Source organism: Ruditapes philippinarum, unplaced genomic scaffold (genome assembly GCF_026571515.1).
Source record: "Ruditapes philippinarum isolate M1 unplaced genomic scaffold, ASM2657151v2 ctg124_1_1_1_1, whole genome shotgun sequence".
NCBI classification, from domain to species: domain Eukaryota; kingdom Metazoa; phylum Mollusca; class Bivalvia; order Venerida; family Veneridae; genus Ruditapes; species Ruditapes philippinarum.
The window spans coordinates 114,337-131,691 of NW_026866080.1; the positions used below are offsets into that span (position 1 = coordinate 114,337).

At 31.3% G+C, this 17,355-nt stretch overlaps 1 protein-coding gene across 18 annotated transcripts in view; it reads left to right on the forward strand.

Moving 5' to 3' along the window:
* The window catches only part of LOC132731243 (sodium channel protein para-like), a 125,214-nt gene that overhangs the window by 16,506 nt on the left and 91,353 nt on the right, over nucleotides 1-17,355 (forward strand). For 6 of the 18 annotated variants that reach the window (XM_060717399.1, XM_060717392.1, XM_060717391.1 and 3 more), the window contains exon 1: nucleotides 13,285-13,568. The exons of 1 other annotated variant lie outside the window; for it this stretch is intronic. The gene's annotated coding sequence lies outside the window, so the exon portion shown is untranslated. Of the gene's footprint in view, nucleotides 1-13,282; nucleotides 13,569-17,355 lie in introns of those variants that run through there. 11 more of the 18 variants (XM_060717389.1, XM_060717394.1, XM_060717390.1 and 8 more) reach the window with 4 other exon arrangements.

Genomic DNA, 17,355 nt, shown 5'->3' on the forward strand with positions numbered 1-17,355 from the left:
CTGTTAAAAAAGTCAGTTTGTCAATGTTGAGGATGGTTTGTTAATGATGATTTATTCATCGATCTATATGAATATACCCCCACTCCGACACCCCACCACCACACTCCTTCTTATTCTAGATCACTTTACTACATTAATTGTAATAGAATAATAACCTTCTTTCTCTGAAGGAATACTCGCTGAACTTATGGCGTATTCCATCGAGGTGTTACCTTCCGTATGTTCACTGAGCCGTACTTCTATGTATTATCTTTCAAAAGTCATTTATTTACATTTTTTAAAGCAGATGAAATATTATTACGATAATTTTAATTTTTCTTATAGACAGACATTTTATTGTTTTCGTTTATATAAAACTCAGATAAAGTCATTGCAAAAGTGCGTTGGTCTTTAGTGGATCTTTGGTTTACATTTTGTGTTGCGCATGCTCTTGTCTCATTGCTAATTCAAATTTTCTTGTGCAAATAATTAAAGACCATTGTTTACTTTCATTATCACTTACGCACTATAAATTCCGAAATTTAGTGAAATTTACATTTGTCGTCTGCATAGGGATGTCCAGAATCTAGAGCAAAAACTGTTGTTGACTCATATATTGTCGGCATTTCGTTCCACGTGGTTGAAAACATTATATCATAATTGATAAACCTGATCAGCGTCCTTTTTCATTTCAATAATTGGATGACAGTAATGTACAATGATGAATGTATATTACAGCGACCCGTTGCAGACGACAATTTCGTATATTTAGTAATAGGAGTGCATTTTAATATCATAATGATATTGATTCATATTCCCAATTTACAAATTTAATAATAATTTCAATAAATATTTTAGGTAAATATTTGAGAACATATAAATTGGAACAATACTCAAGCCTTAATATAGTTATTGTTTTGTTTTTAGGTCATTCGGGTAGAAGGCGGGAACGAATTCATGCTTAAGTAATTAAAAGGGTTGTGATACAAATCTTTTCCAGTCATTACGTAATTTCTTTAATTGTTCTGTGTATCAGAATTAACAGAAGAAAGTATAGTTATCTTAAGTCGCGTCGCAATATTCATTTCACAATTTTTGAAACCATTTTGACATCGTTTGCATTATTTCCGCACTGAAAACAAGAAGAATAAGTTCGGTATGGTGCATTAATGAACATTGTTTTTCAAGACATATTTGACGAGTAAAATACATGCATATCTAGACAGGTGCATTAAAAATGTCTATAAATCGTTTACAACTACATTGTGTAAGATAATTGCACAAATTACCGACTGAAAATAGACACAGTCATTACCCATAGATCCATGCGGCGAAATTTCCTGAACTTTTCTGCTTGTTTGAACAGATAATCAGAGTATTGACAAAGCAATAATGGAATTTTAAAGCCATTGTTTTGGCCTGGGGTTTCATATTAGTATCTACCGTTACAGTTAAAGTCTTAAATGCTTATATTGGTACTGAAATAACTTTACAAAGTAATTATACTCAGTTAAATATTTAAATGAGACAGTTTCACAATTGATGGATATAACATATATCCGACACTCGTAAAACTCCGGCAAAGTTCGACACTTTCCGGCCATATACTGTATATAATTATGACCAGGAATCAATTAAAAATCAAAAAGCCCTTTTTATGGTGGAAAGTATATAGCCTATAGAGATGTAGTCGTGTATCTTATATAATATAGCAATGCATCTTCTTTATTCTGGAAAAATAGCAATTTTGACGTAAAAATGTATATAATTCGGTGTAAAAATGTAGAAATGTATCTTCATATTTTGTTGCAAATATGCATTTAATTTGCACTGTATGATTACATTAATGACCTCAAAGACTGTACAATACTTGAGGACAAAATCTATGATGTCCATAGTTCCCGGCAGCTTTCTATTTCTATATTTTCAATGAAACTTTACTCTCTATTCTGAGCTTCATATACATTTTATTTGATGCCAAGTCGGGACTACGATATTCGACAAATTTGACCGACTTTTCGCATGATTAATAGTACTTTTCGGAGAGAGGGAAAAAACACACACACAACTCTTTTGATTTGTATTCTCGTCTGCTCTTGACTACGTCACGTGGTATAAAAACGTCTTCGTGATTTTCGACAATAACATTTCTACGAGACATTGATTTGTTATATTTGAATTGACATGTTTTACATGTATGTAGATGATTTGACGTAATGTTCTTTCCCTTTTTTCTCAGATAACAATAATGCTCGGGAAAAATACCATTAATTGACTATATTAAATAACACCCCATAAAAGTTATCCCTGCCAATGGCAAATTCAATAAAGTATTGCTTATGTTTATTTCATTGGTTTTAACACATGTTTTCTAGAAACTTTCATGGAATTTGTTACAAAAATGTATAAATCATGGAAGAAAAAAAATCATTTGTCTTAATCCGCAGCAAACTTAATTAATATATCTGTTTTTATGATTGAGATTACTTTGAAAAACAAAAACGGAATGCAAAAATCCACTATAACTGATAGAGATTGGCTTATCACAATGGCATCTTGTTTTGGAAATTGTTTTTGACTCGGGTGGATTTTGCACGATATGGACCTCGCGAGGCTCTGAGGCCTTTCTAGTAAAACCCATAAGAAAAAAGGTTAATGTTTAATGAGAGTCCACCGCTTCATTTCCACAGAGTTTTAGCCAAAGAAATGAAATTTTTAGCCGAACATTTGACCCCTGTACACGATCAAGATATTCTTATATTTAACCCTTTATTACTTAATTATATCTCCTTAAGTTTAAATATATATTTAACGGCGTCGTTGCTGATCAAACTCTATTACCACACGGCTTTACTTCTTACCAGTTCATACTTGTGACATTCTGATGCATGCAGTTTATGACAGGTATATAATAAAAAAAAAAGAAGAAACCATACACCTTAGAACCGACATAAAATATGATGATAGTGATTACAAAAACTCCTTTTCGTTCTTTTTATCTTAGAATAAGTATCTTAGAATAAGAAAAATAGAACAAGAACGCAAACATCTACTAGTATTTGTTTTTTTTTTGTCCTTAACTTTTGCTGTAACCGTAATTGTTTTATACCAATCCGTAATCAGTACAACTATTTGCTGTAAGACAATGAATAAATACGAGCTGCAATAACTGTAAACATGCAATTATCATGATTATGCTAATTATCAGTACAATGTAAAAGTACAATGATCATTACGAAGTCTCTGCTAATGAACGCTCATTATCATCCTGAATTGAATAGAACAGAGCAAAGCAGACTTGCAAATTGTGCATCGCCATGCAAATAGATAAACACAAAAACAACAAATAATACAACTGGTTTTATAAACACTTTATTCAGAAACCAGTCCAATGCAAAGTGAACCAGTTTTGTCCATTTAACCCAAAGAGTACAACAACATGACACTTTTAGTCTCTAGGACCATTAAACACGAAAAGGTCTTCATAAATGTACTCATCATACTTGATATTGGTGTTTTGTTTTTCAATTCTATTTTAACACACACAAAAATGCTTTGGGACAATGATGTTGCCACTGAAAGGCGCCTTGTCTTGGAAATGCTAGAAACTTAATTAACTTGCACGGCAAATAAAAGACGTATTCCTATATGTGTTATATCCGCTTGACCTTAAATGAAAACAACAATATGTTTACTTTAGAACTTAGCTTTGTTACCGAACGGTAAAATGTAGTTCTAAGGAATCTGCGTGACAAGCTAAAAATGTTGATGAAAAGAAATAAAACATATAGATGGTGAATCTTCGTATTAAATATTGTTATAAAGTACATTTCGTCATAAAGCAAACGACATTTTTAATTACACTAATGCCGTAATTTTCTAAATAAACTAGATTATTCAATGACATTACTCTGCTAGCAAAGAAGATTTTTTTGTGTGTTTAATTGTTGTTCCAAATTACGTGACTTATAGGACTTAATAATTGTTGTTTCAAATCACGTGACTTTAACGACTTAATAATGGTTATGTCTACAATTATATCATTATATTTAGAACTCTACAGATACTCGTCAAATCGACTTTCTTTATCTTTCTTGACAAAGGTCACGTGGTTCAAATATGCTTCTGTTTTCTACAAGCTTATATGATGACTGGGGAAACCGGAAGGCAATCGATACGTTGTCTTCTTGTTATATAATACAGAAATATATACAGTAAGGACAAGAAAATATAAATTGCTGGATGTCGTCTGCTGTAGATAAATATGAGCCGCGTCACGACAAAACCAACATAATGGGTTTGCGACCAGCATGGATCCAGACCAGCCTGCGCATCCGCGCAGTCTGATCAGGATCCATGCTGTTCGCTTACAAACCCTATAACAATTAAAGAAACTGATAGCGAACAGCATGGATCCTGATCAGACTGCGCGAATGCGCATGCTGGTCTGGATTCATGCTGGTCGCAAAACCCATTATGTTGGTTTTGTCGTGACGCGGCTCACATATACTCACAGACGAATGTTTCATTTCAGTAACATGAAAGAGCATTTATCCTGAGAGTCTTTGTTTAATTCCAGTCAGTCGATAAATGATTTGATTGTAAATGTCTGATAAATTAAGAATTGCTTAAAAACAGTTCGAATGATTGTATTTATAATGAGCAAATGACAGTTAAATGCACAAATACTTAAAAGAAAACCAGCCCCTGAATGATTGATAACTCATGAAGAATATTGAATCATTTATATGATCTTTTATGAACGCCCTCTGTTATTGAAAATAAAGAGAAACATTTATTGTCAATATAAAGGAGAACATTGCAATTTTAAATTTGGTTGCAGTTTCTAATATAACATGAAATTTAATTCTAATCAAATGCACGTAATCAATATATCATAGAGACCGGAAGATGTCAATAGCAACTAAGTGCAATATCATTTGTTATACGATACTATGCCATGATTATATTTCAAAAGAAAGCATGGAATCAATACACCCTTGCAATATGTTACAGTTTAGCTTATTTTTTTCAGAAAGAAGTAGAGTATTGTAAAATATTTAAGTCTGGTTGGTTAAAGTAATATATGGAAAGTGAAAATGGCGTGACGATGTACTCATATATGAAGTATCACTTCTAGTTTATAAACTCATTGAAAATAACGAATGCCTTTGGTTTCAAGACTAAAGCAAACATACCAATTTGGTAACAATTCGTCTGACCATTGTATTGATAGTTAAAGAATATAAGGTTATGTAACTGACCAAATATACTGCATTATCATAAAATATATTACCCTTTTTTTTGGAAATTTTATGGTATTTTTTTTGCATTTTATGGTATTTTTTATATTTCAATAGTCAATTCCCTAAAGTGTTTCTAAAACTTCTGCGGAGGTTTCCAGATTCAAATTTCACCAGTTTATGTTTGAATGTTGAATACTGCTAAAGCCGGTGCTTGGGTGCGTGGAACGTTCCCTAACAAAATATTGTGTTTTTTTATATTTTAACAACAAATGAAGAAACACATGTCTTTCAGTTAATATGCTTTTTATATGATTAACAATGATTATGTCGACACTCAAACTTAAATGGAATACTTCGTTCATATATTTTTACAGCGCCATGTTAAATACATGCAGGGAAAAAGGTAACTCAATCTATAACAAAATGATATGACAAAACCTTTGGGGACTTCATTAAATTCTAGGACATTAGATAATTTATGTGATCCGGCTGTACCATTCAACGGTTTCCTCTTGCAAGTCTATATCAAATTATAGCAGGGATAACATCTGTCATATCGGTAATTATTAACCAGTTATTTATGTAAATGAGTCTTTAAGGACAGTCACGTGATAAGTTGGCATCAGTATAAGAATTAGACGCATGGTCGTTAACACACGAAATTTCTGTCCATTGTAAAATCTAGTATACCAAACTGTTTAGTGAATGTCTCCATTGCTTCATTACATTTATATTGGTTTGCTTTCCTATGGCACTGAATATAAATATGTATGAAACTAACAGAAACAAAACAAACAAACAAAAAATTTCTTTTAAGAAATATACGCACGTTGAAGCTAAAAAGACAAAAAATGCATTGGCATGTAAGAATTTATAAAAGAAAATCAACTGTTCAAAGATTTTTTAAGAGTTTTAAACTTATTTTACATATTTTTTAGATAGATGAATAAGAAGTGATTTGCTTTACATATGGACAAACACATGTTTCTTGAGTGTTTGATTCTTCCCTGGTCCATATGCACTTTATCTACACCCAGAAACCCGTTGCATGCCCGGTTTTGATTCGCTGTCCTACTGCGCGATTTTCTTGTTATTCCCTTAGGTCTTTAATTGTAGATGTGTGACTGTAGAAATGGGGTTTCCGTACCGTCCATATACATTGTTCTTCCTTGTCGATATTTACATCATATTTTATCAAGCTATTTTGTATCAATATGTGCTTTTAAATGGCATGCGGTTTACTAAATAAAAGAGTTCTGTATATGATAAAACTATAGTTCAATTTCATGTTCAGTGTATGCAAATGATCAAGGTGTAGTCAAATTATTCAAATGCTTTCTTTTGGAATTGTTCTAGTGTATGGACATTTTATCGTATAGAGGAAGAGACAGGAAAAACCTGAAAACACAGTAACCAAGCAAGATCATTTGTATTATAATTGTAAATAAATGGGACCAGAAATCGATACACTGTTCGGAAACTGTTCTATAACAACAATTACTGGAAACAAAGTGTTGTGGTGGACAATGTGATGCCATATAATGAGATATTTATGTACTGTTGTGAAACTGTACAATAAATGAAAATATAACTAGTAAATGTAAAAAAATCGATGTGAGTTGCAAAAGTAAAGGTAAGGTAAGCTTGACGATCGGCTATTGTTTATTATTTAGATACGTATAGTTAAGCACTGATGTACTTTAAATGTGTTGGCGAAAATCAAAGAAAAACTTTTGTTTGTGACTGTTAGATGATTAAAGAAATACAATATAAAATAGGTCATTTGTCTTTGAAAAGAGCAGAACAGTCGCTGACAATATGAATATACCTATTATAATGATAAGTGTTTTTGATCTTAGTTTTTAATGAAGACGACAAAGGTGAAATATAACATTGTCATATCGGATCATGTATCTAACACCTACATGTAACTTTCACGTATTTTACGAAATACTATCATCACAATTATTTATGGCATTTACAGATTTTCGATTATAGACCAACCAACTTTAATAAACACTTGTTGACTTTTTCAGATATTCAGATATGCCAAATAGTTACTAAACCTATTTGACATTTATCTCAAATATTATAAAATTGACATGTTTCCGCCAATCCTTCTCTTGTGCTTAGATCTGTGTGAATTATATTCACCATTTATTGACCAAATAATTCCGAAAACGTCAATGATGAGCTTTTATTGTCTATTCTTAAACAAGGATTTCCCAATAGTTATGACATTCTTAAAATGCATTCTCCGATATTTCTTTAGAAACGTCGTTTAGGAAAATAATCTTATAATGCTGTTTGTAACTGTTGGGTTCATGTATTTTGTTCACGAAAAAAACAATGTGGGTTAGATTTTGAAATACGTCATACAGACTAAAGATGACGTCATGTTGAATTTAAATTGACGAATATACGTCACATATAATTGTAGATCGTAACCAAATAATCAGCGAATCCAAGCAATTTTTACTTTATAACTTGAGATTTAAATGTAGAAATAATATGTGAACGTCAGCTCTGGAAAAAAACAACATTATTTTAATAGCTCATAATTATGTTGTTAATTATGACAATTAGTAGCAACTATCTAATATCATAAATCTAGTTTTAGCTTCTCACATAATTCCTGGATCATCATTGAGAGACGAAATGACCATTATACTCTATCCCTGAGATCAGTTGTCATGAAGAAAGTTTGCCTCACTTGAGGATCGAACCAACGCCATTTATATTACATATCCAATGCTCTCTCTATGAAATTTTAGGGGCGGGAAGATTTCATAAAACTTTTTTTTGCGAGGTCAGCTTTCCTGCCTTGTTTTAAATGAGGAAGAAGATAAATGATAAAAACTCAAGTTTAAAAGTTTAAAATCCTATTCTATTTTACTACAAATCACTTTCTATTTTTTTGAATTGTCAGGTCAAACTGTAAAAATGAATCATCAGTGTCATATATATTCTTGGTTTAAATATTACAACAGCGTTATTTTGTTAACGCAACACGCGCGTCCGTATATTCACAATTTATTCGCTGGAATAAGTAATAAAGCTATGGTGTGTAAGTGAAAGTCCCTATACACTTTTTAAATGGAGTTCCAGACGTAGATGAAATTAAATTTCACGCAAACAGTGCTAAAATTCTCTGAAACGAAAACAAACTTAAAATGCTTGCAAATATGATTTTCAAAAGATAGACAGGTTTAGATTAACTTGTATAAAAACAATAAACGTTTTCAGTATGTTGTTACTGAATATTTAATGTACATGTCCTCATAATTGAGCAGGTACTGTTATATTTAAATATTCAATGTTCTATTCAATGTGAACCTGAACTTAAAGATGCATGCCTCCAGATGAGCCAAAATATTTCAATAAAGTAAAACTAGAGAAAAATGTCCTATATAAGATTTAAAAATAAGTAAAAAAGATTTTAGATTCAAGAAATAATTTACATATGATGTGCGATTAATAAATGATTTTGCAGTATTCATCACCATATTTCAACTACGTGACTTTCGCAGTTAGGCTTTTTTCAATTTTTGCATTTTGTAATGTCTTTTTTTGTAATTTACGTGGATTGTAATATGTAACCTTCTTTCTTTGTTCAATGAAGATCACAAAAAAATGAGCCGCGTCACGACAAAACCAACATAATGGGTTTGCGACCAGCATGGATCCAGACCAGCCTGCGCATCCGCGCAGTCTGATCAGGATCCATGCTGTTCGCTTACCAACTCTATTACAAGTAGAGAAACTGATAGCGAACAGCATGGATCCTGATCAGACTGCGCGGATGCGCAGGCTGGTCTGAATCCATGCTGGTCGCAAACCCATTATGTTGGTTTTGTCATGACACGGCTCAAATGTTGTTTTATAAAGTCTGATACAATATTTGATATTATCATCTACTGTTAGACATATATCATTGCAATTAACAATAATGTTTATTTTCGTCATTTTTGCTATACTCTACCATGAGTGTAAGTCTCGGTTTCGAATATACACCCAGCATGTTTTATAACAATCCAAATATTCAGTTCCGATAGGAACAATCTCAAGGCCAATTTTCAATACTGCTTCCTATTTGTTTTACGTTAATATATCTTTTTACACATAACATAAGTATCAGCAAAAGGTTTGGTTAGAAGCTTAGGTCTTGTCGGTGATTTTCATTTTTCATATACATGTACATGTAAATATAAGAAACTGCAAAGATCTTACTGCTTTTATGTCTTACTTACGACTGTCAAATTTCTCATAGCTTCTCAAACGGATAATTTGATAACATTAGGTATACTCTCCATATTTGATTAAGATCGCCTGACATTCCGTTCATGAAATTGGGTCACGTGATACGAACATTCATCTGTGTCTTCAAGCGCTTTCAGGATGAATGACATCTATAGTCAATGAGAAATCTTCGTTAAACAAGAATATTATACAGGGAAAAAAGTATATAAATCATTTGATAACATTGTAACGGAAACGCCTGATAAACATATAATATTTCTTTACCATCCTTATACATTATTGGGCTTGATTAATTTACTTTTCAGTCCTCCTGAACGTTTAGACAATTGGGATGAATCACAAATGAATATCTTGCGGATTTGTAAAAGGCCTATGTAAACAATATTCACTAAATTCTCTAAGCTCTTGTTATTTCAATTGATCGGGTCGGCAGAGTTGTCCTGTGTTTTCACTTAAGAAGTGAGGGTATCTGATCAATGGAGGAACTTTCATTGCTGAGAATGGATATTTATTGACGTTTGTTTTTTATCCCTCTCTTTTTTTACAGCGAGGAAATTCGTCTGCTTGAATAATGCAGTTGCATAAAATGTCGAAGCATTATGACAGGGTTATTACACGGTAATAGAATGTCTCTTATGAAACATATTGACGTGTGTTTTTCCAATTGATTTTGATATGCATTTGTTTGCTAAAGCAATGTCGCTTTCTACAATTAGTTACATTTAAAGTCAATAATGTCAATTATTAAAAATAAAAAACGTCAAAAAGAATGTTTGGATTGTAAGGTTTAGAGGTATTAGTCGTGTAACTTAAGTATGAAACACAGTCTAGTTGTTTTTCTTAAGTGTATGAGTCTTAAAGGTATAAGTCGTGTAACTTAAGTATAAAATATAGTCTAGTTGTTTTTCTTAAGTGTATGAGTCTTAAAGGTATAAGTCGTGTAACTTAGGTATAAAATATAGTCTAGTTGTGTATCTTGAGTGTATCAGTCTTGAAGGTATAAGTCATATAACTTAAGTATTAACAAAGTCTAGTTGTTTTCTGAAGTGTATTAGACTTAAAGGTTTAAGTCGTGTAACTTAAGTATAAAACATAGTCTAGTTGTGTATCTTAAGTGTATAAGTCTTAAAGTTATAAGTCGTGAAACTTATGTATAAAATCTAGTTGTTTTCTTAGGTGTATTAGTCTTAAAGGGATAAGTCGAGTAACTTAAGTATAAAACAAAGTCTAGTTGCGTATCTTAAGTATATCAGTCTTAAAAGGATAAGTCGTGTAGCACACATAGTATAGTTGTGTATCCTAAGTGTATTAGTCTAAAAGGTATAAGTCATGTAACTTAAGTATAAAATAAACAAAGTCTAGTTGCGTTTCTTAAGTGTTGGAAGAAACTTTGCTACAATGATTTTACCTTAATGGTTTATAACTATTTTTTCAATGTAATTTGATCATTTCTAGCGTATTGATATACATGTACATAAAATGATAATGGCAGATAAAGCTATACAAGAATGTTATATCTTTTAATCAGGTTCCGTCAAATTAAGCATTTGTTAGGCTTCCAGTGACCCAAAAAGCCAAACCCATATCTATATCTTTATTAAAAAGTCATTGTGAATATCTGGGTATTTCAAATTAAATACAATCAGACATGGATTTTTTTCTGTTAAGCGCACAGTCCATAAAAGTGCCTGTTTTCAAACATTTTCAGACATCTCAAATTAGTAAAAAAAAGAGAAAGAAACTTTCTTTAAAAATCAACAAATCTTTTAAACTTGTGCACATATTAATTATCTTGCACTTGTTATATCTATTTGTCCGCGTTTAAACTCCCTTTACTTCAAGTAAAAACAAGGAAAACTCGTGCTATTTTGGAAACATTTTGATCGAGCGTAGAAGATTACGCCTCAATAATGCTATATCTTCACTTATGTCTCACCCTTATCCAGTGTTTTGTCTGAATTTGGTGTAAAATATATTGAACATTTGTTTGGCTTTATTGACTGAAGCTTTTCAATGTAGGCGTCTCCTATTGTTGTTTTCTTTACAACGAAATTACATTACCCATGTGGAAGAGATTCATATTGTAAAGAACACTTTCTAGATGATTAATAAGTCTGTATGTTCTTTTAAAGTTAAAGTTTCGAATGTTTGTGATATTGTCCGAGCAATTTCCAATTCCAGGAACAGTTCATTTCAGGTTGACCATATAGTAAGTACTTAAAAATGTTTGTGTAAAAAGTGTTGAAAGGTAAAGAAATGAACAACATTGGCTGATTGATATAATTGTTATTCTATGTATTTACTTGCCTTATTTTGTCGCGACAATATTTTTTTGTAGTCCTAAAAAGAGAAACTGAAAAAATAAGGTATCCAGAATAAGTAAATGTTTTTTATGACACAATCTTAGCGATGAAGTAAACAGCGTGGCCGAATCTTAGCGATGAAGTCAATAGCGCGTGACCGAATCTTAGCAGTATGTCGCAATCTTAGCGATGAAGTCAATAACGTGACGTAGATGGACCGAATCTTAGCGATGAAGTCAATAACGTGACGTGATCTTAGCGAAAAAATCGACGGTGGGGCATTTTAGCGATGAAATCAATAGTGTGACGTAATCATAACGTTTACCTTAGACATCAAATATTTTAGCATTCTTATTTTATACAAGATCAGTTTTCAAGCAAGTTCTTTTGACTGAACTATTTTCATCTGGAAATTTGACACAAATCATTGTTACCTAAAAAGGGTGGTAAAATAAGTGTTACTTTTACAAGTTCACTATCCTCGGCAAAGGGTTACAAAGTTTATTTGTCAGGCGGTACAGTACATATGATAATTAACTTTTGACCATTATTGATTCACCAGGCATACTTAACAAAATATTATAATACAATACATTATATATTTTCGGTTGTAATAAAAAGCTTTGTTATTCTCAACGTAGATAATACATAGAACGACAGGAATTGTAAAAGAGTGGTGTCTATTTCGTTAATTTCAAAGATGTGTCATTTGTTGATTTATATTGATGAAGCTAGTGGTTAGCATCTAAATTAAAAAAAAACAACATTTACTCAGTGTCCAATGTTTTCAATGTTAAAACAATGTTATATTTAGTGTATATTTGTTGATACACTAAAATGATCTTCTTTAGGAATACTTTTACTTCTTTCAACAGTCTCAATTAAAATTAGTTGTTTATATTCATGTGTACATGTATTCTACGAAAATGTGGTGTACTTGCTTACAAATAAAAAACTGGACTGACAGACGGACAGACTTTTATCGGCGAAAATGATATAGTTAAAGAAATCATGTGCACATTTGTTTTAAACGGATACGAACAATTTACTTTATGCTTAAATAGTTATATCAAGGTCATGTGTCCGACTGGGATTCGAACTTTTGCCACTGTTTTTGAAAGTATACATTGCATCTGTTAAAGGTTTTATGAGTCAGTATGCACTGGAACCTTGGTACAGTGATTCTAGAGTGAACTCGCGAGTAAAATCATTAGATCAATCGACGGCATGCACGTTAATTAAATGTCAATATAGCTGAATCAATTTGTAATCAACATGTTTTCTACAGCTTGTATCGTCCAAATCACGCGACGAACGTGATCACAAATCGATATCTCGTTATACATGAGAATACGCGAGATTGCACTTTTTTACATTACAGAATTTTATGTTGAAGCATCAATAATAACTAAAAAACAACAGTTATTCCGATTTGCGTAAATAGTGATACAGAAATATGACTAATTAATAAGCATCCGAAAAGCCAAACCCATAGCCACAATATGCTTGTAACTTTTCCTGTATAAAAACGGCTTCCACATGATGGAGTAATATTGACGATAATCTATCAGCTCGCCATAGCGCATGGCATTGCAATCGATATGTTGCGGAGCATTTACCCATTTTCTGCCATTCTGTGGGAGGAACATGTAGCGGTGAGTTGTGATAAGTGCACGTCGTGAGGAATTCATTTCCGGATAATTAATTACAACTTTCAATTGGTTAGTTTTGGAATTTAAAAAAGAAAATATAATCAGCCATGCGATGTGGACATTAAAAGGTAGGATGCTTAAAATGAAATTTAGAAGAAAGCTTTCTACATATATCTATTCTTAACGGAACTTTTTTTCTTTTTTAATTTTATTTCTAAGAATTAGAAAAATGTTTCTAATTTCTACTTGACATGGTGGATATTATATAATTCAGTTTTTGGAGTTTTTGTTAAGGTACTACTTAAGGTGTTGTTTTATGGTTAAATACAGCGTGAATGAGATGATTTCGAGAATGTTCTGACCTGTTGCTTATATACGAGATAGGAAATTGACCATATAATCGGATATTATTTCACATAACGGCATTATATCTGGTCAATTTCATTTGAGTGCCCTTACGTCAATTTTAAAAACGGAACCCAATGTCATTAAAAACAACAACAACAACAACAAAACGCTGGAGCATTAGATTATCAACGCTGTTTCAGTGAAAATAAATTGGAACTTTGCTTTTAAAATGATTATAAATCGATTATCCGATAACCTAATGGAATGTCATGGCGTATGATTAAATATGTACATAATAGAAATGAAATGATTTTTTCCAGATAATGACACACTTTATAGCATCCTCTGCTAATTAGTGAAATAATAACGAAGAATATAAATAAGCAATTAACGGTGATGTTTTCCGTCAATATCTAATAATGTCTAATTCTGTGCGATGGAATTATGGGTATTAGTTATATATAGTCGGTGGATTATTATAAAATCATGGTAAAATATAATGATAAATGGGTAATAAGTCAGTATTATATTTTGCGTGTCATGCAGTGTCTCACTATGTACTTATCTATGATATAAGTAAGTTTATTATAATCTACGAAATAAAATGATTCTTAAATAGTTATATAAATGAATCATTATATTGTGCATGTGTGCGTAATAATACACGATAGTGATAGCATATGATGTAAGGAATAAGCGTACATACATGTATTTATATATTATATGTATTCGTCTATGTAAATATATAAAAAAAGAAATGATAAAAACGATCCATTCATTCATTAACAAAATTATGTCATACATGTAGCATGTAATATGGGTATTTATAGCATCTTCAATCAAGTTAATTAAGTAACAAGTATGTTACAAATGTACTTTGATATAATATCTATATATAAATGTACAGTGATTATAGAATCTCATTGATTGATTAAATGGGAGTAAGTAAAATAAATGCATATTTTTATTGTCACTACACAGAATGGAATATATTCGTATTCAAATAATTGATATGCACTTTATATTGATTATCTGTCATACTTTTTGCTACCGGTTAAAACGTTGATTTTATTATGTCTTTAAACAAAAAATAATATATCAAATTACATGATTGTATTCGCAAAAAATGTGATATATGGAACAAAATTGAGGTCAATAGAAAAAAAAGCAATAATAAAAATAAAATATAACATAATGAGAATAAAATATTAAATACATGTATATCGTGTAATAAATAACATCATATCAAATTAAATAACATCGATTTTGGAAGAGGCCTTTGCCTCTTGATTTCGGGGAAAATTATAGCTAAAATTGCAAGTTTGGGAAATTAAAGAGCTGGTGTTCGTTAAAAGTTTTGGGAAAACTGCATGATTTCAAAAGTGGGATAATGTCTTTTATAGGCCTCTGTAGGTGTATATATATGTCACTATAAAAACGTTTTTTTTTTTATTTCAAAAGTAAATAATTCCGATAAAAATGCATATTGCTATATAAAAATCATTTGCTTACAACTTCTGTGAAATTGTTCAGTTTGATCTAATCATAAACAGTTGATTGTAAAATCCGTCTTGCGCTTTATTAATGTTATTAACACTTGTGATATTTGCTATTTTAAGTCTACAATTCAATTCTTAATGTAATTTTCCGGGAGTTCACCAAACCGCAAAATGGAAGAATATTGTTTGGGACAGGTTACTTGGATTTTGGAATAACGATAATAATTATTATCATTAAGGTATATTATGTATGCCACAGGCATGCTATCAATTTTATTTCTCAAAAACTTTATCATATTTTTGGTATCTTGTTACAGTTTAAAAAAAAAATAACAAAAATACTCATTTACCATGTAAATGAACTAACTATCTTTGCTCCTTTTGCTATGTTGACAATTGGTTTAATTTTAGTGAATTAGTATTTTGTATGGCAGATCATTACTATTTTGTTTACATTTTGCTACCTTATGACACATTACTGCACATTCAGTACTACTTTCTTCAGTTGTTAAACAACAATATGCTCTAGATCAATTATTAAAATATTAGTATGACATTTCTTATAAAATGTATTTCTGGGCTTTAACGTTATGTATAATATATTAGATGAAAGAAAGACTAAAGGGTGTAAATTATGAATTTAACATGTGACCTTTGACGAGAAAATATATCAATAATAAGAATACATTTTGTAGATATATTGATGAAAAATTAATTGGAGCACAAATTGAATATAAGGTCAAAGAAGTGTCTAGCATGATGAAAATATCAATAAATATTATCAATCGATGATTCCATTGTAAGAACAAGTATGAACGTATGGTCGGCAGATGGTATCTAAGTGTACATCAAAAAAGCCAAGGCGTTGCGATTATGACGTAAGAAATACCGGACCTATGTTGATGCTTTCGATGTGATCATCAGATGATATTGCACGGGAAACTTGAGGGTTTATTATCTCAGAGAATTCTGAAGATTTCTAGATAATTGGCTAATGCGACTAAAGCTCGGACGTTAGTGTTTTTATGTAACAGGTCTACTAGTGTTTATTAATCGTTTGACATGGTGCCCTGGAGTGTTGATTTTTTCTATATGTTTTGATTCTATCCCATTCTTTGTGAGTATCGGCATTTAGACCTGGCATTTATTTATATGATTTTTTATGTCAAAGATATAAAAAAAACTGGATTTAGTTTTAACACGCTTATGTTAAATGGATGGATTTTGTTGGAATTTAGTTCTTTTAAACTTTTAGGGGCGAAACTGTGTCTTGAATTTTTGTTGGAAATGGATTAATGATTCAGAAAAATTGGACTACTTTTTCTTTGCATTGATCAAAGTTAAGGCCTTGTTGCAGCTAGGGTTTTATTGTCAAACGCTGGAGCTGGATTTATGAATGTGATATAATTACTTGAACGTATGTATTACCCGTATATTCATATCACTTTTATATTTCATTCTTCAACTGAAAAGAAAAGACAAAAAGAAATTGTGTCGAGAATGAGTGTAGCAATTCATTCACACATTTATAGGCTTTGGATAAGGTGCGAGTCATATGGTTACGGTTACATAAGTTATTATCTAAAACATATGATAATGTAACTAATGTTTGATATATACTATATTGATGTTGTTATATATGTCACTAATCGGCCAAAGACCTAGCTGTATAATATATATGTCATACCAGAGAGAAAAATCCGGCAATCTCGTTTTATAAAAAGTCTAGCACGATTATAGTGTGTGTTTCGCAATGCAAACATATAACATTTTGTTATATTATGGTAGAGAAAAACACATTCAAGACGAAGAAATAACATTGACTATAAAGCTTGATGCGACCTTCGTATTACCTATATAAAAATATTAATATAAAATGTATGTTCTCGTTAAAATTGATATATTTAAATAGTATGTTCTCGGGCCACTTGTTGCTGTGGGGTTGTCTTTAATGGTTGAGGCATAAGAATCGCAGCCACCGTTTAACTCTGCGTGATCGTAAGAGGCGGCTTAATGGATTCGAATAACTGGAGTATATGCATCTATAGCTCCAGCAAATGAGATAGTT